The 26364-nt window shown below is 37.4% G+C and overlaps 1 protein-coding gene across 1 annotated transcript in view; it reads right to left on the reverse strand.

Annotated features, from left to right (window-relative positions):
• The window catches only part of DLGAP1 (DLG associated protein 1), a 966546-nt gene that overhangs the window by 647750 nt on the left and 292432 nt on the right, over positions 1-26364 (reverse strand). Inside the window, exon 3 of the mRNA XM_074383719.1 lies at positions 18412-18507. The gene's annotated coding sequence lies outside the window, so the exon portion shown is untranslated. The remainder of the gene's footprint in view (positions 1-18411; positions 18508-26364) is intronic.

Consider the following 26364-nt stretch of genomic DNA (forward strand, 5'->3'; position numbering starts at 1 on the left):
TGTGTATGTGTGTGTGTGTGTGTATGTGTGTGTGTGAAGTCAAACCATGTGTATGTGGGTTCATATCATTCAGGCCATCACGATCATTTTATTACACATGACAAATGGAATAAGAAATAGCGATATATAAAAGTTAAACATATGAAGAACTGCAATACTTTAAACCACAGGTTAGAAAGCTTTTTCTCAAAGAGCCAGAGAGTAATGTTTCAGGCTCTAAGGACCACACTTCCTCTGTTGCCAGTACACTACTTGGCTTTTCTAGAACAAAAGCAGCCACAGACAATACATAAAAGAACATGTGTGACTGTGTCTCAATAAAGCTTTATTTATAGTAACAGGAGATGGGCCAGATTTGATCCATAAGATGAGGTCTGCTGACTCCTGCTTTAGAGGACTAGGGGGCAATGCAAAATAATATCTAAAAGAATCACTCCAAAATATTGAGCCGATTTCTCAAATGTGGGCATGAGAAACAGCCAGGAAAGGGCGACAAGAAGCTCTGCTGGATTGGATTAGCTAGAAGTTCTCATATTTTACTATCCATAGGCACAAAGTTAAGTGATAGTGTAAGGAAATCTACAACTGTTTCTATTGACTATGCAATTGTTAAAGGAACATTGTCAAAGATCTCATTTTTAAAATGTTGTATGAATGCTTCTGGCATACCCGGGCTGGCACAGATGATTTCAAAGTTCCCATCCAACTCTAAAATTCTAAGATGCCAAAATTTAAATTATAATACAATTACTAAAATCTGGCAGAATTTCAAAAGCGGTTGAAATGGTGTTTTATGAGTTTTTTTTTCCTGGCTTAACATTTTTTTTTTTTTTCAAATTCTAGAATGCTAATTCTTGAAGCTTGGCAGCTCAAACAATAATTGACTATTTCCTAGTCACTTTGCAATTGCTTTCTTTTAATTGAGGATGAATTGGTACAGCATGTAAAATCCGCAAACTAAAAATGGACGCTTTAGACAATTTATTCTTTTCACTGCAATGACTCAACCATACTATGCCATATATCTACTTTTATGTATCATTCAGTGAAGACCCTGACTAAGCACTCATATTATATAATCACTAAGCACACATTCATTGATCATCCATTACAGCCTAAAATCATGACTGATCTATATTAGGGCATAAAACACTTATTAATTGAGTCAATGAACATAAACTCTAAGCTATGGTGCTTGGCTTCAAATTATAGCTCTGCCACTTACTAGCTGTGTGACCCTAGGGAAATTACTTAACCTTTCTGTATCTTTCTTGGCCATTGGTAAAATGGGGAGAAAATAATACCTATACCGTAGGTATTGTGAGAATAAAAGTTGACAACCCTATTGCCACCTCTACTTTCATTCTGCCAGGTACAATAGTCACCTAACATATAAACATCATATAATCCTACAGAAGAAATGGTCTTTCAAGAGAGCCTGGTGTCCTGCTGATTTCTGGCAAAAGAGTAACCACTTAAAATTCTACTCTAAAGTATCTTGTATTCAAAATGAAAAGAGGAAAATAACAGAAAAATGAAAACCTGTTAAAGGAATTAAGTAATTTCATTTGCTGTGTGCCATACGTGTTGCTGGGTATTATGAGAACTTCAAAAGCATAATTCCTGTTATCCAGGAGTTTTAATAAAATAAAACATACTAACAGGTAAAGGCACTAAATATACGCGTTACGCATTTGTGGGGCATTTGCAAGGTACCAGCATTGGTAATGCAAGGATACTTCAGATACAATCTAGACAGCCAAGTCACATCAACTCTGTGAGCCTTACTTTTTCATCTTAGAAAGGGAGGTAGAGAGGTTTCAGCAACGTTTTGTGAGAATCACTGCACAATGGTCTGCAACTTGACAGGCTTGCAACACCCCAAGTGCTTTGGGTAGAAGCTTGAGTGTGGAGGATAGACTCAGCCTCCCACAGGAAGATGACAGTAGAGAAATGCCTTGAAGGAGGTTTGGGAGGCAGAGAGATTCAGTAAGAACATGCCATGAAGACAGGACAGCTCATGCTACATCAAGGGCTTCCAACGGGGCTCATGAGTGCTAAAGATTCACTGCCCCAGCACCAGAGGTACAAGGGTTGCCACAGATTCAAATCTATCCATTTGCCTATCAGAATTATTAATAAAATCTGATGATGCGCCTGTTTCTCCAGTCCCTGCTTAAAAGCCTTGAATAAACTTTTCTCCACTGGGTGAAATTAGTGGAATTTTTAATAATCTGATCCTAATTTACCCAGCTTTATCTCCTGGAATCTGGTCACCATCGTCTCTTTTATACATGGCCACAGGAGGTATTATGCAACATTGGCTAAGGCTCAGGTTTTGGAGTTAGACAGACTTTTCTACTTAGTTGCTTAGGTGACTTATTCAGTCTCTAGAGATCAATTTTCTCATTTGCAAAATGTAAAATGGGTTATAGGAATTGAATGACATAGCACACTTAGCACAGTGTCTGGTATGGAAGGGCTCAACAAACACTATAAAAACATGTCAGAAACAGTATTTTGGGCTTGCAAAATATAAGGATGGCTTGCAAAATGGAATTTTGGAGTGAAGTCAGTGTGAGGTGCAAACAGTGAGGGTCTGCACGAGGATGGTGGCTGACCGAGAGGAAGTTAGGAAGGCAGGGATTTAAAAGGACTGGGGGAAAATCAACTAAGACCTAGTGAGGGGCTGGACAAGTGGAGTGGAATGAATGAATTGAGGATGACCCAAAGATTGTGACATTGAGATAATAGTGGTCCTAAAAAAAAGGAGATGTCAGGTAGGTGAGATGGGATGATTGAAGTCATAATTTCACATGTATAGTTATGCAAATTTATAAAATAGATGCCATATTCAAAAAATAGGAATTTCTAAATTTAAAATTATGACATTACCAAGTTAATTAAATTTCTTAGTCTGAATCCTGAAACTTTATTAATACTTTTAGCCCTCATGCCAAGAAACATTTCTGTTCTCCTGTCTGCATTCTTCCCAGCTAATTCCCTCTTCTCCTGCCCTGCTAAATAACAGCCTTCTCTGGAGTTCAAGCAATCATCCTTCTCTTTTTTTATTAACTGCCTCCCAAGGGTGCAAGGTTGTGGGGGCCTGGGTTAATCTTACTCTTAATATCCTGTTGGACTTTAGGTCTCCAGTTTACCTGCACCTTCCACTATATTCAAACTAGGCAGAGTTTTCCATACTTGGAAATAAATTTGAGTGAAAATAATGATAATAAAAATATCAGGAAAAAAGCAGTAATTTCAAAGTCAAGACAGATAATTTATTCAAGCTTTTAATGCCAATGCATATGTTATTTACCAGTAATTTTTGTTAAATAAAAATGGATCAAAATGTCAGAAACCTTCTTTGAGTCCCTCATGAAATATTTTCTCATGTGTAACATTTGGAGCATGATTCCCAAAGGAGATTAAAATGCCCAGTTAAACGCCACAATACATATTAGGTTGAAATACTTGAATTTCTTATTACTGAAGACCCAGGAAGTCTTTTATGAGGAAAGCTGCCTTGCCAGGAAATGTTTTTTTTTTTTTTTTTTTTCCCAGGGGACATAATTAAAGGGGGCAATAATGCCGAGAGCATGTGCACCAACATGCTGTATTTGTCAACACACACAATGCCTTCCTGGAGAGGCAAAGCATCTCAGCTGTTTTACAGCAGATCTTCCAAGAATGTATTCTGGCTCAACATCAAAACCACCACCAACAAAATGCAAAAAGCCCCACAAAATCTCACATAGAAATTTGAACAGTGTGGCCAGAAAGGAAAACACATTAGAAACTATCAGCAGAGTATAGTGTTTGATCTCCAAACCCTCTCTGACTGTAACCATATGACAAATTGGGAGATAAAATATTATGGTCAATGTGTTACTTCAAGAAATGTATTCAAATTTATCAAAGGTAAGGAGTGAAGGAGATTTCACAGATGACTCCCAGATTTCTAACTTATGCAATTGGGTAGGTGGGCAGAGGTGCCATAGAACGAGATGGCAAACAGCAGAAGAGGGAGAAGCAGATGAAAGGGGGTGTTTTTGTGTTTGGTTTTGGAAATAAAGGGTTTGCTGTGACCATAAAGTACTAGCAGATGCCCTCCTATTTAATGCATAGGCCCTAAACGTGCTCAAAAAGTCAGGTCTGAGTTCGGAATGGGAATTAATTTAAGGCAGTAATTCAAACTATCTAATTCTTGCTATGCCTTTGCTATTTAAACATTTAGTAATTGCTTAAATCTTCTCATTTTTGGCTTGAATTATTTTCTCCTAAGTCTAGCTTGATATTATTATTCATTTGATCTAACTATATTTTTGAGCCCATTAACTATCCCTCATCCTCCACTCCCTACTGTCCAGCCACTGGTAACCATTGTTCTACTCTTTATTTCCATTAGTCCAGTTGTTTTAATCTTTAGCTCTCATAAATCAGTGAGAATATGTGAAGTTTGCCTTTCAGTGCTTGGCTCATTTCACAACAAAATGACTTCCAGTTGCAAATGATAGAATCTGATTCTTTTTTATGGCTGAATAGTATTTCATTATGGATACATACCACATTTTCTTTATCCATTTGTCTGTTTACGATCAATTAAGTAGATTCCAAATCTTAGTTAATGTGAGTAGTGCTGCAATAAACATGAGAGTGCAGACATCTCTTCAATTATACTGATTTATTTTCTCTTGGATATACACCTAGCAGTGAGATTGCTGGACTATATGAGAGCTCAATTTTTAGTTTTTTCAAGAACCTCCCAACTGTTCTCCATAGTGGTTCTATTAATGTACATTCCCTCCAACAGTGGTTTCCCGTTTCCTCACATTCTCACTAGCATTTGTTACTATCTATATTTTGGATAAAAGTAGTTTTAACTGGGGTAAGATGATATCTCATTATAGCTTTGATTTGCATTTCTCTAATGATCAATGATGGTGAGCACCTTTTCATATACCTGTTTGGCATTTGTATGTCTTGTTTTAAGAAATGTCTATTCAGACATTTTTCACGTTTTTAAGTTGAATTATTAGATATTTTCCTATTAGATATTTTCATTTTTAAATTGAATTATTAGATATTTTCCTATTTGCTTGAGCTCCTTATATGTTTTTGTTATTAATTCCTTGTCCAACGGATGGTTTGCAAATATTTTCTCTCATTCCGTGGGTTGTTTCTTCACTTTGTTGATTGTTTCCTTTGCTGTACAGAAGCTTTTTAATTTGATGTGATCCTATTTTTCATTTTTGTTTTGGTTACCTGTATTTGTGGCATATTACGTAAGAAACATTTGCCCAGCCCAATGTTCTGGAGAGTCTCTCCAGGCTTTTCCCAGTAGCTTTATAGTTTGAATTCTTAGATTTCAGTTTTTATTAATCCTGATTTGATTTTTGTATATACCAAGAGACAGGTATCTTGTTTTATTCTTCTGCATATGGATATCCAGTTTTCCCAGGACCATTTATTGAAGAGACTGTCCTTTTTCCAATGCATGTTCTTGGTACCTTTGTTGAAAATGAATTCACTGTAGATGAGTGGATTTGCTTCTGGGTTCTTCATTCTGTTCCATTGGTCTATGTGTCTGTTTTTAATGCCAGTACCATGCTGTTTTGGTTACTGTAGCTTTGTCATATAATTTGAAGTCAGGTAATGTGATTCCTCCAGTTTTGTTCTTTTTGCTCAGGATAGCTTTGGCTATTCTGGGTCTTTTGTGATTTCACATAAATTTTAGAATTGTTTCTTCTACTTCTGTAAAGAAAATCTTTGGTATTTTGATAAAGATTGCCTTGAGTCTGTAGATTGCTTTTTGTAGTATGAACATTTTAATAATGTTGATCCTTTTATCTCATGAACATGGAATATTCGTCCATTGTTTTGTGTCCTCTTTTCTTTCATCAATGTTTTATAATTTTCATCACAGAGATCTAAAATTCTTTGGTTATTTCCCAGCTGTTTAGTTTCATATGTAACAGGGATTACTTTTCTGATTTCTTTTTCAAATTGTTTGCTGTTCGCATTTAGAAATGCTACTGATTTTTGTATGTTGATTTTGTATCCTGCAACTTTACTGAATTTATCAGTTGCAATAGTTTTTTGGTGGAGTCTTTAGGCTTTCCCACATATAAGATCATATAATCTGCAAACAAGGTAATTTGACTTTTTCCTTTCCAATTTGGATGTCCTTTATTTTCTTCTCTTGTCTGATTGCTTTAGCTAGAACTTTCAGTAATATGTTGAATAATGGTGGTGAAAAGTAGGCATCCTCTTCTTGTTTAAGATCTTAAAGGAAAGGATTTTCTTTTTTCCTCATTCAGTAAAATACTATGGGTCTGTCAAACACGGCTTTTATTGTGTTGAGATATATTCCTTGTATACCCACTTTTTTGAAGGTTTTTTTTTTTTTTTAATCACAAAGTGATGTTGGATTTTATCAAAAGCTTTTTCAGCATCAGTTGAAATGATCAAGGTTTTTGTCCTTAATTCTGTTGATACTAAGACACTATTTGGGCAAATATGTCTGTTGATATGTTGACTAATTCATTTGCATATGTTGAAGCATCCCTGGAATAAATCTCACTTGGCCATGACAAATCATCATTTTAATGTTTTGTTGAGTTTGGATTGCCAGTATTTCAGTGAGGATTTTTGTATTAATATTTATCAGAAATATTGACCAGTAGTTTCCTTTTTTTTGATGTGTCTTTGTCTGGTTTTGGTATTGGAGGAATACTGGCTTTGTAGAATGAATTTAGAAGTATTTGTTCTTCCTCTATTTTTCAGAAGAGTTTCAGCAAGATTGGAATTAGTTCTTCTTTATATGTTTCTTAAAATTCATCAGTGAAACTACTGGGTCCTGGGCTTTTCTTTTCTGGGAGAATTTTTAATACAGACTTGATCTCATTAGTTGTTATTGGTCTGGTTCAGGTTTTGAATTTCTTCATGATTCAATCTTAGTAGGCTGTATGTGTCTAGAAATGTATCCATGTCTTCATTGACATATCTTTTTCCATCCCTTTATTTTTAGTCTATGTGTGTCTTTATAGGTGAAACGTTTTTCTAGTAGGTAACAGATAATGGATCTTGACTTTTTATCTACTCAGCCAGTCTGTCTTTTGACTGGCAAGTTAAATCCATTTACATTCGTGTTATTATTGATAAGTGGGGATTTATTCTTGACATTTTGTTACCTGTGTTCTGGGTATTTTGTAATCATTTCTTGCTTCTTTTCTTTATTCCTGTCTTCTTTTCAGTGAAGATGAATTTCCATGGTGTTATGTTTTAATTTCTTGCTTTTTATTTTTTTGTGTATTTGTTGTATGCTTTTTGTTTTGAGGTTACCATGAGGCTTGCAAATATCTTGTAACCCATTATTTTAAACTGATGTCAAATTAACACTGATTGCATAAAGAATCAAACCAACAAACAAGCAAAGAGAAAATGAATAAACTACACTTTAACTTTGTCCCCACGCTTTTTAACTTTTTTGTTTCTATTTATATCTTCTTGTACTGTCTATATCACTATAACACTAAAAGTTGTTGTAGTGATTATTTTTTGACTGGTTTATCTTTCAGTCTTTCAAGTCAAGATACGAATAGTTTATACACCACAATTTCCAGTGTTAAAATATTGTGTTTTTCTGTGTACTTTTACTGGTGAGTTTTACACCTGTACGTGATGTTTCTTGCTCATTAAAGTCCTTTTCTTTTGGATTAAAGTACTACCTTTAGCATTTCTTGTAGGACAGGTCCGGTGATAAAATCCTTTACCTTCCTTTGTTCAGAAAAAGCATTTCTCCTTCATTTTTGAAAGATATTTTTCCTAGATATGTTATTCTGGAATAAAAGTATTTTTCCTTCAGCACTTTAAATATATCATGACACTCTCTCTAGGCCTATAAGGTTTCCACTGAGAAGTCTGCTGCCAGATACACTGGAGATCCATTATATGTGATTTGTTTTTTTCTCTTGCTGCTTTTAGGATTCTTTCATTATCCTTGACCCTTGACAGTTTGATTACTAAATGTCTTGAGGTAGTCTTCTTTGAGTTAAATCTGCTTGGTGTTTTATATGCTTCTTGTATGTCAATATTAATACCTTTCTCTGTGTTTGGGAGGTTCTCTGTTATTATCCATTTGAATAAACTTTCTATTTTGATCTATCTATCTATCTGTCTGTCTGTCGGTCTGTCTGTCTGTCTGTCTGTCTATCTATCCATCCATCTCTCTATCTTCTCTTTAAGGCCAAAAACTTTTAGATTTCTTTTTTGAGGCTATTTTCTAGATCTTGTATGTAGGCTTCATTCTTTCATATTCAGCTTCTCCAAAGATTTCAAATGAACAATTTATTAGGTAACAGTGAGGTTACAGAGATTAAGTAGGTACACCAAAGATGCCTAATAAGGACATGTAGAAGTTCTGAAAATGATTGGAGATAATCTTTGAAAATGCACATGTTTATACCCCAAACCTACCACTTTGGAAAACTCTGGAAAACAGAAGAATACATAGGCATACATTCCACTTTTACATGACATCATTCCATGTCATATTGCCTCTGGAAAACTCTGCTGTATGCTCATGAGAGTAAGAAAGTTTTGGCAAATAAAGTCTTAAAGTCTTAATATTATGAAAATAGTTTTGACCTTCTGGACTCCCTGAAAAGTCTTAGAGATATCCATTAAACTATACTTTGAGTACTAGTATAGCCATACTTTGGGCTGGAGATGTGGTGTTTAAGCAGCACCTGCAATCATTTTTCTTTTGCCCTTTCTGTGTATTTTCAAATAGCCTGTCCTCAAGTTCACTAATTCTTTCTTCTGCTTGATAAACTCCACTGCTAAGAGACTCTAATGCATTCTTCAGCATGTCAATTGCATTTTTCTACTCCCCATTTTCTGTTTCTCTTTAATGATTTCAATCTCTTTGTTAAATGTATCTGATGGTATTTTAAATTCCTTCTCTGTTTTATCTTGAAATTTGTTGAGTTTCCTCAAAACAACTATTTTTGAATTCTCTGTTTGAGAGGTCACATATCTCTGTATTTCTAGGAATGGTCCTTGGTGCCTTATTTAGTTCATTCAGTGCTGTCAAGTATTCCTGGATGGTCTTTATGTTTTGTGGTTGTTCACTGGTGTCTGGACATTGAAGAATTAAGTACTTACTGTAGTCTACATGGTCATTTTTAAAAATAATTCTTGTCAAGTTGCATCTTTTTATTACACAGTCAAATGTTGTTCTTGGACATTCTTACCATTTAAACAAATACTCAAAAAATATAACTTGCAATAAACTATTATACTATTGTACTGTTTTATAAGGAAATTATTCTATTATCCAAAAATAATTCTTTCAGAGAGTACTTAATATGTCATTTAATCAAAAATGCCAATATTAGTTATAATTGACCATGTAGAAATAACTTTTCTATTGTGAAGGTCTAGGTTGTCCAATTAACAACATCACCACCCAACACAATATATCTACATATCTATATCTATTTCTCATAAGACTTGAGACAGCCTCATCAGTATAATACTCATCTTGATAGTGATAGGTCTCTGAGACATGACAAATAAAGATGGTATTCCACAATTAGATTTTAGTATCTTAACAGATGTCTGAAAAAAAATCAAGGTATCAAATAGCAATAGCAGTTTTTAGCTTCTAAATTATTTCTGACATAAAAAGTATAGAATGGTGAAATAGTTAGATTTATCTCAGAACATAGTAACTTGAGAGGATTTATAGAATATTAAAATAGAAAAATAGCCAAGAGGTTTAAAGGGCTTGTTTGTACCTGTCTTTCTTTGAAAAACTTTCCAGGTGTTCAAAAGTACTTGAATGTTATGATCTAAGTTTTTTTTGTCACTATGGGTATATCTGTATTAGGGAGCACCCCAAGACCATCAATGCTGTGGGGTGATTCTGCTTTTGCAGAGTCATAGAGGTACTGCCTTGGCGGTCTCAGGTAACATCGGGAAGAATTCTCTAGATTGCCAGGCAGAGAATCTTGTTTTCCTCTCTTACTTTCTCCCAAACAAACACAGTATTTCTCTTTGAGCTGAGCTGCGTGGAGCTGGGAGAGAGGTGACACAAACTCACCTGTGGCCACCACTACTGGGACTGTTCTGGGTCAGAACTGAGGCCAGCATGGAACTGGGTCCCGCCCAAGGCCCACACTAACCACTGCTTGGCTACTGCTTATGTTCACTCAAGGCCCTAGGGCTCTAAAATCAGCAGATAGCAAAGCCAGCTAGGCTTGTAACCCTCTCTTCAGGATGGCAAATTCCCCTTGGCCCTGGGCAGGCCTAGGGATACAATCCAGGAGCCAGCGCTTGGAGTCGGATACTTTAGAAATCAACCTGATGCTCTATTGTACTGCAGCTGAGCTGGTATCCACAAGTCAAAGTCCTTCCCACTGTTCCCTCCCATTTCTACAAGCAGAAGAACCTCTATCCATGGCTACCACTGCCCTAGGCCCATGGTAAGTACTGCCAGGGTACTGCTAATGGTCACTCAAAGCCCAAGGGCTTTTGAGTTAGCTTGTGATGAGTGCTGCCAGTCCTGGAACCCACTCCTCAGGGCAGCAGGCTCCCCTCTGGCCCAGGGAAGGTCCAGAAATGCCAGTTAAGAGTCAAGGTCTAGTACTGGGGACCCCAAGCCTGGTTGGTGCTGTATTCCCCAGTGGGCAAGCTGGTACCTATGGTGCAAGACAAAGTTCACCTTACTTTTCCCTCTCATTTTCTAAAGCAGAAAAAGTCTCTACCCCTAGTCACCCAAACTCGGGATGTACTGGGTCACATGTACATCCAGCATGGCTGAGTCATAACCAATGCCCATAGCAAGTGCTGCCTGTGCTACTGTTGAATATTCAGGGTCCAGTGGCTCTTTACTCATCAAATGATGACTCCCAACAGGACTGGGTCCTTCCCTTCAAGGCAGTGCTTTCCTTTCTGGCCCAAGTTTTATCTAGAAATATCATGCAGTAGCTAGGTCCTCAGGACTCTATCTGTCCTAGCCTACTGTGACTGTGCTGCTATCTAAGAGGCAAGATGAAGTCCTCTTTACTCTTCCCTCTCTCTCCTCCAGCAGAGGGAAGGAGTCTCTCGCAGAGTGCAAGCTGTGTTGCCTGGTGCTGGGGGAGGAGTGGCATAAGCACTTTCTTAGCTGCATCAGGTTGAGTCCTACTAGATCATGAGCACCCCAAGCCCACTGGCTCCAAGTCCAGCACAGCACCAGGACTTGCCCAGGAATTGCAGTCCTTGTGGACTTAACTACCATTTAAGTTTTATTTAGAAGCTCAGAACACTTTAGCCCACAGTGGTGAGGCTTGCAAGAATTAGAGTTCTGATTTCTGCGACAGACAATTCCCCTCTGGCTAGGGCTAGTCTAAGTGCTGCCGTCATGAGTGCTGGCTAAGTTCTGCCCCACGTTGCTTTCCGCTGTGATAGGGCAGCACTGAGTTCCAATGCAAAGTCCGACAATCTCGGTGCTCTCCTTCCCCCAGGTACACAGATTTCCTCTCTGAGCCACAGGGCCCCTGCTGGAGACAGGGAAGGGGTGCTGTAGGCAATTCAACACTGTTTTTCCTACCCTCTTCAGTGCCTCTTTTAGTGATACGAAATTAACACCAGGCACTGTGATCATTCACCTGATTTTTAGTTCTTATAAAGGTGTTTTTTTGTGCACATAGTTGCTTAATGTGGTGATCTTGCAGAGAGGATGGCAGTGGAGGCTTCTATTCATCCATCTTGCTCCACCTCCCCTGCTATGCAATTTTGCTAACGTTTATTTATTTATTTATTTTAACATGGTATTGTTGTTTCTCTAATCTTAGCCTTTAAATAAATAAGATAGGTAAAAAATTTTAGGTGAAAATTTCTAGCACATAATGAGATAATAAAGCAGCACATGATAAAAAGGTAATAAACCCAGCCAATATGCCTTTTTTCTTTTTCTTGTAATTCTCAAGTTGCATCTTTTTACTGCATAGTCAAATGTTGTCCTTGAACATTCTTTCAGCATAAACAAATACTCAAATATGTGATTTGTAATAAACTCTATTACACCATTATTCTCTTATTTTACAAATAAATTATTCCATCATCTAAAAATAACATTTACGTTTCTTTCAGAGAGTACTTAATTGGTCATTTTATTAAAAATGCCAATATCAGTAATAGTCGCCTTTAACTTTTCTATGTTTAAGGTCTTGGTTGCCCAATTAATCATATCGCCATCCTCACAGTATGTCTATATATTTACATATCTATATCTATTTATATCTCATAAGGCTTGAGACAGCCTTATCAGAATGATTATCATCCTGATAGTGATAGGACTCTAAGACATGACAAATAAACACAGTATTCTACAATTTGATTTTGTATCTTATAAATGTCTGAAAAAATCAAGGTATCAAATAGCAATAGCAGTTTTTAGTTTCTAAATTATTTCTGACATGAAAAATATGGAATGGTGAAATAGTAAGATTTAGCTCAGAACACATTAACGAGAGGATTTATAGAATATTAAAATAGAAAAATAGCCAACAGGATTAAATACTGTGCAAAGGTTGATGAAATATTCCAAAAAAACTTTATTGATCTACTCCTGTGAAGTAGGCAGCTTTGAATTTCTGCTGACAAGTAATGGGGTTAACCAATATCAACTATATAGTGCTATTTCACCTAATAAAATATCTTATATATTGAATATGGGTCAACCAATTAGCAAAATGACAACTTAAACTCAAAAACACACAAAAAAGAACAGAAAAATATTCAATATTTGCATGAATTTTGTAGTAAATGAATCTTCTATTGACCAAAAATTTGATTTCTTTTGCCTCTGGGTATAAAGCTGCATCTGTCTGGCAAATTGGTTGTGAAAATAATTTTTTGGAGATTGAGAAAGAAAAAAATTAGTAATTTTGGTCATTCTGAATTCAGTTTTTTTTAAAAAAAAGGCTGTATAAACATTTATTCAGGTTAAACTTTCACCTCAAAGAATATTTTAGTTTCTCCCCAAGCTGTGGCTAGATTACAAGGCAGAAAACGGAATGTAATTTGCAAACTTCATGCTTGACTTTGAGGAATCACTCTTAATGAAAAAGGCCTGGCTTGACACGTGTAACCATTAGCAATGTATAGAACCAGAGATATCTTGTGTAGATAAAAAAGATGCTGAATTTTTCCACTAGCCTTTCAAGCCACAGATGACTAAATTATGGATACATTTTCTAAAGTGTGTTCATTTTTTAGAGTCCTAAATAAAAATTTCTTACTCTTGTAGAATTATATTGACAGTGAAGAGTATACAGTAATCTCCATTAACCTCCAAAACCATGGTGGGATTCTGGTCAGCTTCTAGCCTATACAGATCTTTAGAGCTATGTATGTTCAGCTCCTACCAGATGTTAGATTTTTGTATACACTATCTCTGGTCTCTAAAGTGACCTTTCAGATAATAAAACTGCCCCCATTTTACAGATGAAGATACTAAAGTACATAGAGTGGTTTGGTCCATTCTCCAAGTTCACACAGTTAATAAATGAAAGAGCTGAGTTTTGAACTCAAATCTTTCTGAATCCCAAATCCTGCCTTTTCATCTCTACTTTCAAATATATGCCCTTTGTTGACGGACTGACTCACTCATTCTTTTGTGTCGGATTTTAGGTGGGATTTCATATGAGCTGTACCTTGAAATTGCAAGATAAGGCACTAGAATGAATCCCAGGTGTTACGTATCCTAAACTCTTCTTTTTATAATGGAGATAACTGAAGTCTATGGACTAGCCAAGAACATACATCAAGGTAATAACAAATTTGGGGCTAGGACATTTACATTTTTAATTAATATTTAAGCTTTATATTAGGCAAGCCACAACATAAAATGAAAATTCTAGTTTTCTCTTATAAAAGCGAATTATGAAATACATTTAAAAAAATAAATTTTCAAGCATTCATATGATCATCTATTATTGTTATTTATGCTAATATATAATTACAGGCTTTTTCATGAGTGCATTCTGAGGTTGACTCCACTACAGAATACATAACAACAAAAATAAGTGGAAACTTGGTTTGAAACATACGAAATAAATTTCACACTGAGCTCTAAAAGTAGGCATTGAGCCCAATTTCTGGAATAAATCAAAGAGTAGGCAGAAAACAGACAGAAGGAACAGTTATTTTAGCAAGAAAAGTAGGAAAAATTTACCAAGCCAATCATGGGATGATGTATGCAGATAAAAGATGTAGAGAGAAAATGTGCAACATTGACACATGAGCACATTTGAATGCGAGAAAGCAAAAAAACCAGAAAGCGCAATTGTCCTAAATGTGAATAAACATTCAAATTATGCTGCAGCTGCAAAATTTAAACTCAAGGAAAAACATTTGCAAAGGAATTTATTAAATAGATGTGATTTGCTAGTTTCACACAACCAGTGGCTCTTTTACAAAGTAAAATGTACAATTTGTCTTGATACAAGTGACATTTCCCCTGTTGTACTCAATCAAATAGCAAAAAGTCTTCTTTGAGAGACTCTGTTCATTATAGAGCACAATACTATTGATACTCAGATGCTTGGGTTTTAATTACATAGTGTTATTTCACCTAATAAAATATATATTGAGTATGGGCTTATATAATAAGGTTTCTGTGTGAAGGAAAACCATCTTTCTCTATGGCATAAGGCAGAGTAGTTTCTTTGTAAGGAATCAAGTTTCTTGCTGAAGCCAGATCATGGTTGCTAAACCTGTCCATCCATTCTTCCTTCCATTAAACCATCCATCCATCCATCCATTCGTCTATCTATTCATCCATCCATCCTTTATTCCTCCAACAGATATTTATGTCTCCAAAGTCTATGACATAGTAGAGGTTCCAAAATTTCATCACAAATCTTACTGTTGTGAATTTTATAATATTAAGATGGTATCTGACCAGAAGACTCAGATCTTGTTATTAAACTAACACACCTACCCACAATGGTGATGTTGGCAAGGAAGACCTTTTATTGTGATCAGTCTTTGACTCAAACTGCGAAGCAGAAATGGTAGTGCCAGCCTGGATCATTTAGTTTACAGAGTGGTTTTCCAAGTTAAGATCTCATGGAACAACAGATCAGCATCATCTCTGAACATGTTAGAAATGTACATTCTTGGGCCTCACTCTAGAACAGGGGTGTCCAAGGGAATGAATACAGTTATGTGTTCTTAGTTTCTGTTTCTGGTTGGGCAAGTAAAGCCCCGTCCTCATCTCTCTTTTCCAGTTATCACTAGAGACAGAAACTAAAAGCCACAGCTCAGGCTGCTAAAAGCCTAAAACAAAACAGAACAACAACAAAATAAAGTGCCTGGATGAGCTTGCTCTAGACCAATCTGTGTTTGAAAACCACAAAGCCTTAAAATCACTTGGAAGGCTTGAGAAAAATCACAGAATTTACGTTTCTACACAATGCGCTAGACCACTCGTAAGTGAGGTCAAAGAATTAAAAAAAGTAAGTCTGACAACTTAGAGTGGCAGGCTTTAAATTGCTGCTTAAGAAATTTAGATATGATGAATTGGTAAATCAGAGAACATTTTATGAGCAAAAAGCAGACATGATCAGAGCTGTGATTTTGGAAGACTTTGGAGCCAAAGGAGACCAGGGAGAGGTAAACTAATGAGGGGCAATTACATTGTTCAGGTGAGTAGACACAGTAATTTTTCTTTGGTGATTCAGGGGGATGTCCAGCCTCAAACGAACTGGGGCCCTTCACTCAGTTTGCGTCCTGTGCTTAGGATATAGCTTGTTCTAAAAAATCTCTCTCCATGTCATGGATCCTCTTCACCCCTAGTTTAATTCTGTCTGCTCTTTTCGGTATTTCTGTTTTGCATCTGCCATGACTTTCCTGGTTTCCCTGCACTACCATTCTCTGCTGCCCTTTTTCCTGTCCCTTTCACTTTCATTTCCTTCATGAGGAAATCTGCATGTGAATGCACATCACTTTAAATGTTTGTTGTTGTCTGTTTGTTTTATTTTTAATAGCTGCTCCTTAGAGAGTTCATCAATTATATTCTTCCTCTGAGCATATGATCTTCTAGGTCACAACACAACCACAGGCTTTATCCAACTTTATTTTCAATCTGTTTAATGTCCTCATGTCAAAACAAAACAAAGAAGCTCTGGTTCACTTAATGTGCTAAATCTCTTTTGCCAGCTGACCATTCATCTAACATTATGCCCATAAATATATAATTTCAGTCACCCACTTCACACAAACAGGGTTGTTTCCAAATAGGAAAGAAAATAATTAAATTTTTGTGTATTTCACAGACACTTTCTTGTAAACGAAACAATATAAAGTAACAAACACAGCTATAATTAAATGTTATTATATTATCTCTGACTATTCCAAAATGTTGGCCATACTTTCAGACATATAATGTCTCAAATATACATGTGGACTCAGATGCATTTCTCACTTAGCTGACACTATGCCATTTACTGAAGATGGACAATTCATTCATGAAGAAGTTAGTTTTGAATCAGAGCTCATTCAGATTCTACTCTATTTGGGTATAATTATTTAATGTTTTTAAAACACAAAAGTTTTTTTCTTGGAGATATTTCATTTAGGAGAAAAATGCTGATTCAGAATAAAGTAAAAGGAACTGCAACAGATTCGGCTGGACCCTGCATTGTGTCCCAGCGGTTCACTTTGGACGTCAGCCACAGCGCAGGGGAGTCTCCTTGCCTTTGAAGGGATCCATAACCCGCAGGTCATAGACCAGTACTGGTTTATGGCCCATTAGGAACTGGGCCACACGGCGGGAAGTGAGCAGTGGGCCAGCGCGCATTACAGCCTGAGCTCTGCCTCTGGTGAGGTCAGTGGCAGGATTAGATTCTCATAGGAGCACGATCTCTACTGTGAACTGTCTATGTGTGGAATCTAGGTATGTGCTCCTTATGAGAAACTAATTCCTCATGATCTGAGGTGGAACAGTTTTACCCCAAAACCATCTCCGCACCTCCCCACCCTGTCCATGGAAAAACTGTCTTCCATGAAACTGGTCCCTGGACCACTGCCTAAAGGGTATACCTCAAGTGACAACTGAGTATCTTTCTGCGCATGCATGGCTAGCACAGCCCAGAATTGTGAGAGAATTCATGCCCCTGGGGGGAATTCAAACCCAAGGGGAAAAAGCTAGTCAGTAAATCTCTTGCTGCACATTTTTCTAACAGAAATGTGGGCATCTGTACTCCTCTTGGGAGGAACCAAGTTCCCATTGCCCACACTGGTGGACTTGCTAACCCACCCATAATTTGGCTTGTGCTTCTTCCCTGATTCACTTTTCCTGCTTCTAACTCTTGATCTTTGGGATCAGCTCCCTAACAAATTGCCATACCCAAGTCATTGTCTCAAGCAAGTAATCCAAACAAAGACAATAGCTCATTATTCAGCAATATTAATCTCCTTCTGATCTGACACTACTTCTGTAGTATATTTGATTTATATGTAGTATGCAATGAAATGAAATACTACTTCTGTAGTATATTTGATTTATATGTAGTATGCAATGAAATGAAAGGAATGGAAATGATAGCAAAGACTCAAGTATTTTCATTGCCTTTCTTTCGTTTTGTTGTTTTTGTTTGTTTGTTTGTTTGTTTGTTTTGTTTTTGAGATGGAGTCTCTCTCTGTCACTCAGGCTGCAGTGCAGTGGTGCAATCTTGGCTCACTGCAACCTCTGCCTTTCAGGTTCAAGCGATTCTCCTGCTTCAGTCTCCCAAGTAACTGGAATTACAGGCACCTGCCACCACACCTGGCTAATTTTTGTATTTTTAGTGGAGAGGGGGTTTCACCATGTTGGCCAGGCTGGTCTCAAACTCCTGACCTCAGGTGATTCTCCCACCTTGACCTCCTAAAGTGCTGGGATTACAGGTGTGTGCCACTGCGCCTGGCCTTTCATTGCCTTTCTTAGCACACTTACATCATGTTGAACCTGTCCGTGCTGATAAATGCAAATTTGTTCAATATGCTAAGCAAAGCTAATAGTATGCCATTTGCTTCCATAATTTCATGCTTAACCTAACATACAATATCTGGGTCCACAGATTTATAAAAATGGCATTTGCCTTGTATGCCATTCCAGATTAACAACCACAATGAAGGTAAAATATACAAAATACATCTGGACCAGGTTCTGTATGTACAGGTAGCTAGGAAGTTAAAAAAAAAACACAGGCTTTAAATTCAACAGACTGTTAGTATGTCTGGAAGTGTATGCCAGGAATATTTATGTTCACATACACCATGCTATTAAAAAATGTCTCGTATAAGATAGCTGAAGAGGAAGCTATTATTTAGGAATGTACTTCCAATAAACGTTAAGGGGAAAGGGGGCAATTTTACCTTTGATTATCAATTGTCCATTTTCCTTTCTTCCCAGGCAGGAAAAGATCCAAATGCAGGCCCTTTTTCACTCTGGGTACCTGATGTTCAGCTGCTCTGAAAAACAACAATGCAATAATTAGATGTAATAACTAGCTTGAAACAAAAAATGCTTAAAAATGATCTCATAAGAACTACTCTGACAGCCATTATATTCAATGTTGTCAAGAAGAGAGTTTCATAGAAAATCTACATGGCCATGTTATTGCATGAAGTCACACTTGGTATTTTTCTGCTTTTCAGAAAATAAAATCAATCACACAGAAAAAAAATGTTGCTGTAATAAATAGACTTGATATTCTGCAATATACATTTCCTATCATTTATTTTCCCTTTAAAAAGCAAAAAACGCAAACATCAACAATCCAATTTTGTAAGATGTAGTATACATATGAGATTGTATTCACTTCCTGAGCATTATTTTATAATAAAACAATGCTGTATTGTTTTATCAACAGTACAACTAAGCCACTGTGACTTAACAAAGGGCCAAAATGTATCATTTTTTTTCCAGAGTGGTTCTTTCCACTCTGGAGAAAAACCACAGGCGGATGCCAATCATGGCATAATATTCCCAAGTGTGCTACTAGACTTACTGGTGCCTTAGTCAAGTCACTATCCATAATTAGGACAAGTACTTAATGCATGTGGGGCTTAAAACCTAGATGACGGGTTGATGGGTGCAGCAAACTACTTTGGCACAAGTATACCTTTGTAACAAACCTGCACGTTCTGCACAGATATCCCAGAACTTAAAGTAAAATAATAATAATATTTAAAAAATCCTTTCTTAGAAAAGTGACAAAGTGGAACATATAACTGGACCCACACTCATGAAAGAGGTAACTATTCCAGATCATATCACATGTTACATGGCTGAGCTATGAGTTTCCTTTCTGAAAAGTGACATAGAAAAGGACTTGGGTCACACACAAAAATGATCTCAACAGTGTAAGTAGTTAAAAAGGTCTCTTTCTATTTTTTGTAAGCAATGCATCCTTTTGGATCTAGGTAGCATATTAAAATATTGTCAGAAAGGAATGAGAAAAATAGCGAATCTAAGTAGTAAGCAGAAATGTAATTATATTCAGAATTGAGAATATAATTTGTATTTTTTAACCTCCTAATTATTTATAAGAATTATAGTGCATAAATGAGTGTGGAATTCATTTTACAGAAGAGGGAGAAGATGTCAGAAGAGGTGATATGGCTCCATCAAATTTATGCAGTAAAGAGACACAGTGGCAGAGACAGAATTACATCCCAGATGCTCTGTCTGGAAGTTCAGTCTCTTTAGAAATTCACATCTTGTTTCCAAAAAGAACACTGGACATTCAAAAAGTTCAGGGCTAGTACAATTCTTTGCAGAACTTGTTAAAGCAATATTTTGAGACTGGCAAAGCTGGCAGGTATGAAAATGCTGTGGGTGGTAAAAGGCAAGAACGGAAACACAACAGCCTCATGTATTTGCATGACACTTAATAATGCACCAGACGAACAAGTGACTTTCACACATACCTCCTTATCCATGCCATAGAAGACAAAAATGAGACTCTATCATCAAAAGCTTTTAGTTATACTTTCAAGGTCATGAGCCCCGATTTATATACTATTATTCTGCTAAGTATTTTCAATATTCCATTGAACCAGACAAGCTCTGAGTGGAATTTCTTCCCCACATATATGAGGACTAGGTAACTCAGGAGACAATGAAAAATTGTTAATTTTGAAAAACACATAGAGCTGATCGATTATCCTTTCATAACTATTCATTGAGAATTTATTGTCCACTAGATAGTACTCTTAATTTTCTTTGGAAACAAAATGGAAAGATTATGCAATTTTGAAAAAGATACCCAGAAACACAAGAAGAAATTAATTTCATTATAATTGGAGTATTTTATAAGTTAGATAATTGTTAGGTAAACAAATGCACTAATCACTAGGAGCAGTCCTAAATGTCATCTAGTCTAATGGTTCCCAAATGTAGTTGATCATCACAGTCATCTGGAAATTTCCATTAAAATACAAATTATAGAATTTCATGCAAGATCATTTAAATAGGAGTATTCATGGGTAAGGCAGGGGAATCCACATTTTGAAAATGCTTCCAGCTAATTCTCCTGATGAAGCAGGTTGGGAAACCTACCAATTCTGTCCAGTGTCCTCATTATATACATAAGGAACATGAAACCAGAGAGTTGACTTGCTCAAGGCATTTGCTTCCTGGTGACAGGACTGAGATGAAAATGCAGAACTCTTGATTCTCTATTTTTTTTTCTTTTCCTTACCCCAAGTGTCCCTCTTTTACTTTTTGCTTCCCTTTTTTTTTAACCACACATAATCAAGATTTAGCATCTATATCTGAGAAAGAAAAAGAGCAAAAGAACAAGTTAACTATAATTATTTGAGTATCAGAAGATGTAGGTATGTTTCCTCATTGGCAACCTCAGTGAATTTACATAGAGGAAAGGTAAAGGACAGGAATTTGGACTTTAGCTCTTCAATTCAACAGTGTGCCTCCTGCTCTACCACTATCTTTTTCTAGAATCAGCTACTTGGGAGTTGTCTGCTGAGTCCCTTTCTTTGAGGTCTGCCCAGCACTCCCCATCTGCAGTTGTCAAAGGGGTCCTCTATCAGTTGTTTGCACATGGAGTCCTCATTCGTCACATCCCTGATTGGACCAGGAGAGGTGTTTCACCCAAACCAGGCCCATCACTGGGACTGCGACACTACAGCTTTGTCCAGGTAAAGGAGTGATGGGTAAATCATGGAGGAGGAAGAATGAGAGACACACATGGAAGGTGAAACAAGAACTCTCTCAATTCATCTGCCTCCTGCTCCCTCGTTTTCCTTTTTCTCTGTGGCTTTCATGAGCTCATGTATCCTTAAGAGATAAAGAGACAGAGTCTTGCTCTGTCATCCAGGCTGGAGTGCAGTGGTGCAATCATAGCTCACTGCAGCCTGAAACTCCTAGGCTCAAGTGCTCCTCCTGCCTCAACCTCCAGAGTAGCTGGGACTATTTGTGCACCACCATAATTGGCTATTTTTTAAAAATTTTGTTGTAGAGATGGAGTCTCTCCATGTTGTTCAGGCTGGCCTCAAACTCCTGGACGCTAGTGATCCTCCTACTTTGGCCTCCCCCTTTTTTTTTTTTTTTTTTTTTTTGAGACGGAGTTTCGCTCTTGTTACCCAGGCTGGGGTGCAATGGCGCGATCTCGGCTCACCGCAACCTCCGCCTCCTGGGTTCAGGCAATTCTCCTGCCTCAGCCTCCTGAGTAGCTGGGATTACAGGCACATGCCACCATGCCCAGCTAATTTTTTGTATTTTTAGTAGAGACGGGGTTTCACCATGTTGACCAGGATGGTCTCGATCCCTTGACCTTGTGATCCACCCGCCTCGGCCTCCCAAAGTGCTGGGATTACAGGCTTGAGCCACCGCGCCCGGCCCCCCCCTTTTTTTAAAAAAAAAAAAGTTAAATTACTTATTTTAAAATCAAATTTTTTGGCTTAAGCTAACTTAGTTTCTGTAACTCGCAGCCAGAGTCCAGATGAATATGCTTCATATCATTCATTTTATGTACGTTACTCTACACTTTAGTTATAGTATTCTAAGAGGCTTATTTAAAAACTATTGGCTAAGAGTGTGGACAAGGAAGAATACATACTACAAAGGTATGCATTTTATGGAATACCTGTATTTTCATCAAACACATATTTTGAAGTGTGATAAAGTGGAGAAGGCCCCGGTCAGAGTCCTTTCATCTCAGATCTGACTCCTATAAAGTTTCTGAGTTGTGAAAGTTACTTAGCTTCCCTGAGTTTTAACGTCCTGACCTATAAAATACCTCCTGGCTAACTTTAGTCAGGTTAGTATGAGGAACAAGAGAAAGCACTCACTCATTCTCTCATTCATTCATTCACCCCACCAGACTGCAAAGATTTACTAAGCATCTATTATATGCCAAGCACTATCTAGGGAGATGGGAATACATTAGTGAACATTTCATTTTAGTAAAGACAAATAAACAGAAAATAAATAATAAATGTAAAGTAGTAAATTATAGAGCCATTTAGAAGGTGAAATATTCTATAGATGTAAGAAAAATAGACCAAGGTAAGAGGTATCAGAAGTGCGTTGGCAGGGAGCCGTGGGGAGGGGACGTGAGGGGACTTCACCACGAAAGTGAGGTGTGACCAAAAATTGAGAGATTTGAGGGAGTGAGTTACATGCTAGAGAAGGATATTCCAGGCAGAGGAAACTGCAGGGGTTAAAGCGCTGAGGTGGGAGTGTTCCTGATTGGTCTTGGAATTGCCAGAAAGTCATGGGATGGAGTGAAGTGAGGAAGGAGGTTAGTAAGTATGTGCACAATTTCCTTCTACAAATCTGCTGCCCACTGTGAACCCTGTGGGAACTAATGAATATAAGTCACAACAAATGGCATTACTTGGGCACTCTACAGTTCACATCATGCTTCTGTACGGATGAGCTCACCCTGCTACCTGGAACACGTTTTCCTCACTGGGTCTTCTACGGGACTGTGAGGAATGGTCGTAGGTACAGATGATACAAAGTAGTTCAACTACAATTGCTAACCTCATAGACTTTTCTCTCACAGTTGCCATTTAGCATATTTTCTGAATGTAAAGATGTGTATATTTGCCCTTCCAAAGTAGTGAATAAGGAATTCATTAAGATGAAAGTACACTACTGAAGTGAGTATATGTATATTAAAAGATGTATGTCCCAGCAATTCAGTACTTAGACAAGCTTATGAGCACAGATGAGTTGTTATGAATTTGTAACATTAAACATTGGGGGAGGTGGGTGCTATGGGGAGGTAGAGGAAGAAGTGGGTCAAGGGTGGCTCATGGCTTTTCGGCTTGGACTCTGAGAGTGACATGGGGGCCATGGCAGGAGTTTCAGCTTACAGTTGACATGGTTTATGTTTCAAAACCTCATCCTGGCTGCTGGTTGGGAATAGTACATAGGAGAGGTCAGGATGCAGGTAGATGGAAGGCTTATGAACCATCCAGGGAGAGGCAATATTAGCTGCGACTTGGGTGGGACTGAGGAGCAGTAAGATCCATGCTGAACTTGTTCTGAAGCAAGAGCGGATAGGACCTCTTGATGGATTGGGTGATGAGGGTGAGAAAATCAAGAGCCAACAATGATCCCAAAGTTTCTGGCCTAGCAACTGGATAAGTGACCTCAATGTCACCTGAGATGAGAAAGGCTGAGGCCAGAGGAGGCTTTTTAGAGAAAGCTGATGCCTTCAGTCTGGCCATATTGATTGAATTATCAGTGCCAACTGGACTTTCCACATAGGTGGTTGGATATACAACATTGGAAGATGGGAGATAAGTCTGGGCTGGAGTTTGGTTTAGAAGCTTTGTGGTCTAGCATAGGCAATTGGTAGTATTCCTATTTCCATCACCACAGATGATTATGTAAGAGTTAAATAAAATAATATATGTGAAGCACAATACCTGGTATGTAACAGGAACACAACGTATTCTAATTCCCTTCTGTTTCCTGCCTTTATTTAAAAAGGTATCTTTTTCTACTGACTATAAGATTATGTTTACCTTTCTGTGGAAAAAAATCAATTTCTGCAAGAGGTAATAGCATACTTTACATTTTGGCAGTCCTTTTTAAAACATAAGGGAAATAAACTTCTGATAACATTCTGATAATCATACTCAGTAAATCATAATAGAGAATTTCCAGGAAGCAAGGTAAATTTTTGTTTGGACAGGAGCTGAAAGGTCTAAAGAGAAAGTGAAAGCTGAACAGATATGAATCTATAGACCTGAAGAAACCCTCTACTTTTTTTCAGATCTCCCTGGGTATCTTTGGACATAGATCTTGTTTTTTTAACTTTATCTTCTAGCACTTAAGAATATTTTTTAAAGCAATGATTAGTAGTTCTGTAAGATGAAGAAAATACAGCAATACAAGAAAGATGATCATGTAAACCATAGGGCTGAGTGCACAGCTGAGGAGGAACATTTCTGAAAGGCATGGATGGCTGAGAAACTCTGGAAGTTCTAGGGTGAAATCTTCAAAGTCTACAATTGTATCTTTAAAATGGGTTTCTTGGTTTATAAATGACACTTTAACAGAAAAAATTTTAAACTAGAAACCATTTATGTTTAAATCCTGCTTTACATATGAAGTTTATGAAAACTAGAGGGGGGCGTGGCTTACCTGAGATCATGGGCCGCCAGGAGCAGAGGTGAGACCCGGCCCCCAGCTCTCCTAACTGTGGGTGTCTGCCTTTGCACTCAAATAGTTACTCTTAAGTTTTTGCGCCCAACTCCCTGTTTTTTGTAATAAGCATCATTTGTTTTAAATCTCACATTTTGTTTTAAAATTTTACTTAAATTTTACCTTATAGTTCATAAATTACTACGTAGGTTTGAAAACAATGGTAAATTATTTCCCTGCTTTACTCCACAGATCTTAGAAATAAGCCCAGAACGAGGTCTGCATTTATCCTGTGACTGAGACATTAGCTCACATAATAAAATAATATATCTGAGACAACATTAGCTCACATAATAAAATAAGGAAGACTAGTCAGTTTCCACTTTCTTTGCAAACCATTTTGCTAACTGGTTCCTCATTTGTGTATAAGAAATTTCAAGGCAGGCTGGATTCATGGGTATGCGACCCATGCAACTTCCGAAGGAGGACCCCAAACTCAGAAAAGCCCTGTGCTTCGTGCAGTGATTTTAGTAGTTGAACCAGTGTTTTGTGGGCAAAGTCCAATGGTACAGTGAGCATCAAGGGAGCAGGAGCTGTCTGCACACTCTGCATGTGCTCAGCGATTCTGCACTGTCTCATTCACACAAGCTGTGCATAATGGTGAATTCTAGGGGATGCACAATTCATGATAGCCTGCTGAGTTTCAACATGAGAGCATGAGTGTGTTATGTCTGTGGGTAAGTGGGGAAGCTGACAGCCCCAAGAGGCCATGCCCTCCACTGGAACCAGAACTCCCTTCAAACTTAGCAAGAAGGCAGTGGGTCCCAAGAAACACAGATGACCACGGGAGCCTACTACATCCTTTGTTCCTTGAATAATTCCCTGTATCAGCCAGCTGTTTATGCTGAAAATGAAGACATACAAAAAGAGAGAAAGAGCAAACCACAGCTCTTTTTCTTGTAATCCTTTCTTACTCATGCGTAAGTCAAAGGGAGACAATGTACCCAGAAATGAAAAATAAACAGTTACTAAAGTCTTGTATATAATTTCCATTGTTTGGGTAAGGATGACATACATATGTCTGATCTATGAAATGCCTAATTTTTGCTGATTCTGCATGCAAAGCAAACATTGTTATGTTTGCATTGCACAATACAAAGTGAAGGGTAAAATTAGTGCTAATGGTTTATACTTTTGTTTTTTCTTTACTTGGAATAAGATAAAATAGCAAATAAAAACTAGTAGGAAAAGTCAAGAGAGCAATGGCAGAAGAAAGGCCAGTTTTGTACATTTTCACCTTTAATGACCCTTTGTTCCTGCTTTCTGAACAAGGGGACTGCATTTTCATTTTGCCCTGGGTCCTGTAAATGATGTAGCCATTAACATTCACCCTGTTGTTATGAACTGGCACACACATTGGCAAGTGCTTCCAGCATTATTAACTCATAGCTGAAGAATTATATGGAGGACTTTGGAACACCTTCTTTTGAAAATCCTAGTACAACTACAAACTGAATTAACCTGCTCTCTGTTCTCCTCAGTGTCTTCTCTCGTCTTCCAACCGATTCCTTGGACGTCTGACCAAAGTCCCTAATTCAAGTCAATCTTCCTTAGAAGTTCCCCAGCTCTTAATTTAATTTGATTTGCAATTTAATTTAATTTTAATCTTCCATTTGAAATGCCACTGCCCTCAAGGTCGAATA

Source organism: Saimiri boliviensis, chromosome 13 (assembly GCF_048565385.1).
Source record: "Saimiri boliviensis isolate mSaiBol1 chromosome 13, mSaiBol1.pri, whole genome shotgun sequence".
Lineage (NCBI taxonomy): Eukaryota > Metazoa > Chordata > Mammalia > Primates > Cebidae > Saimiri > Saimiri boliviensis.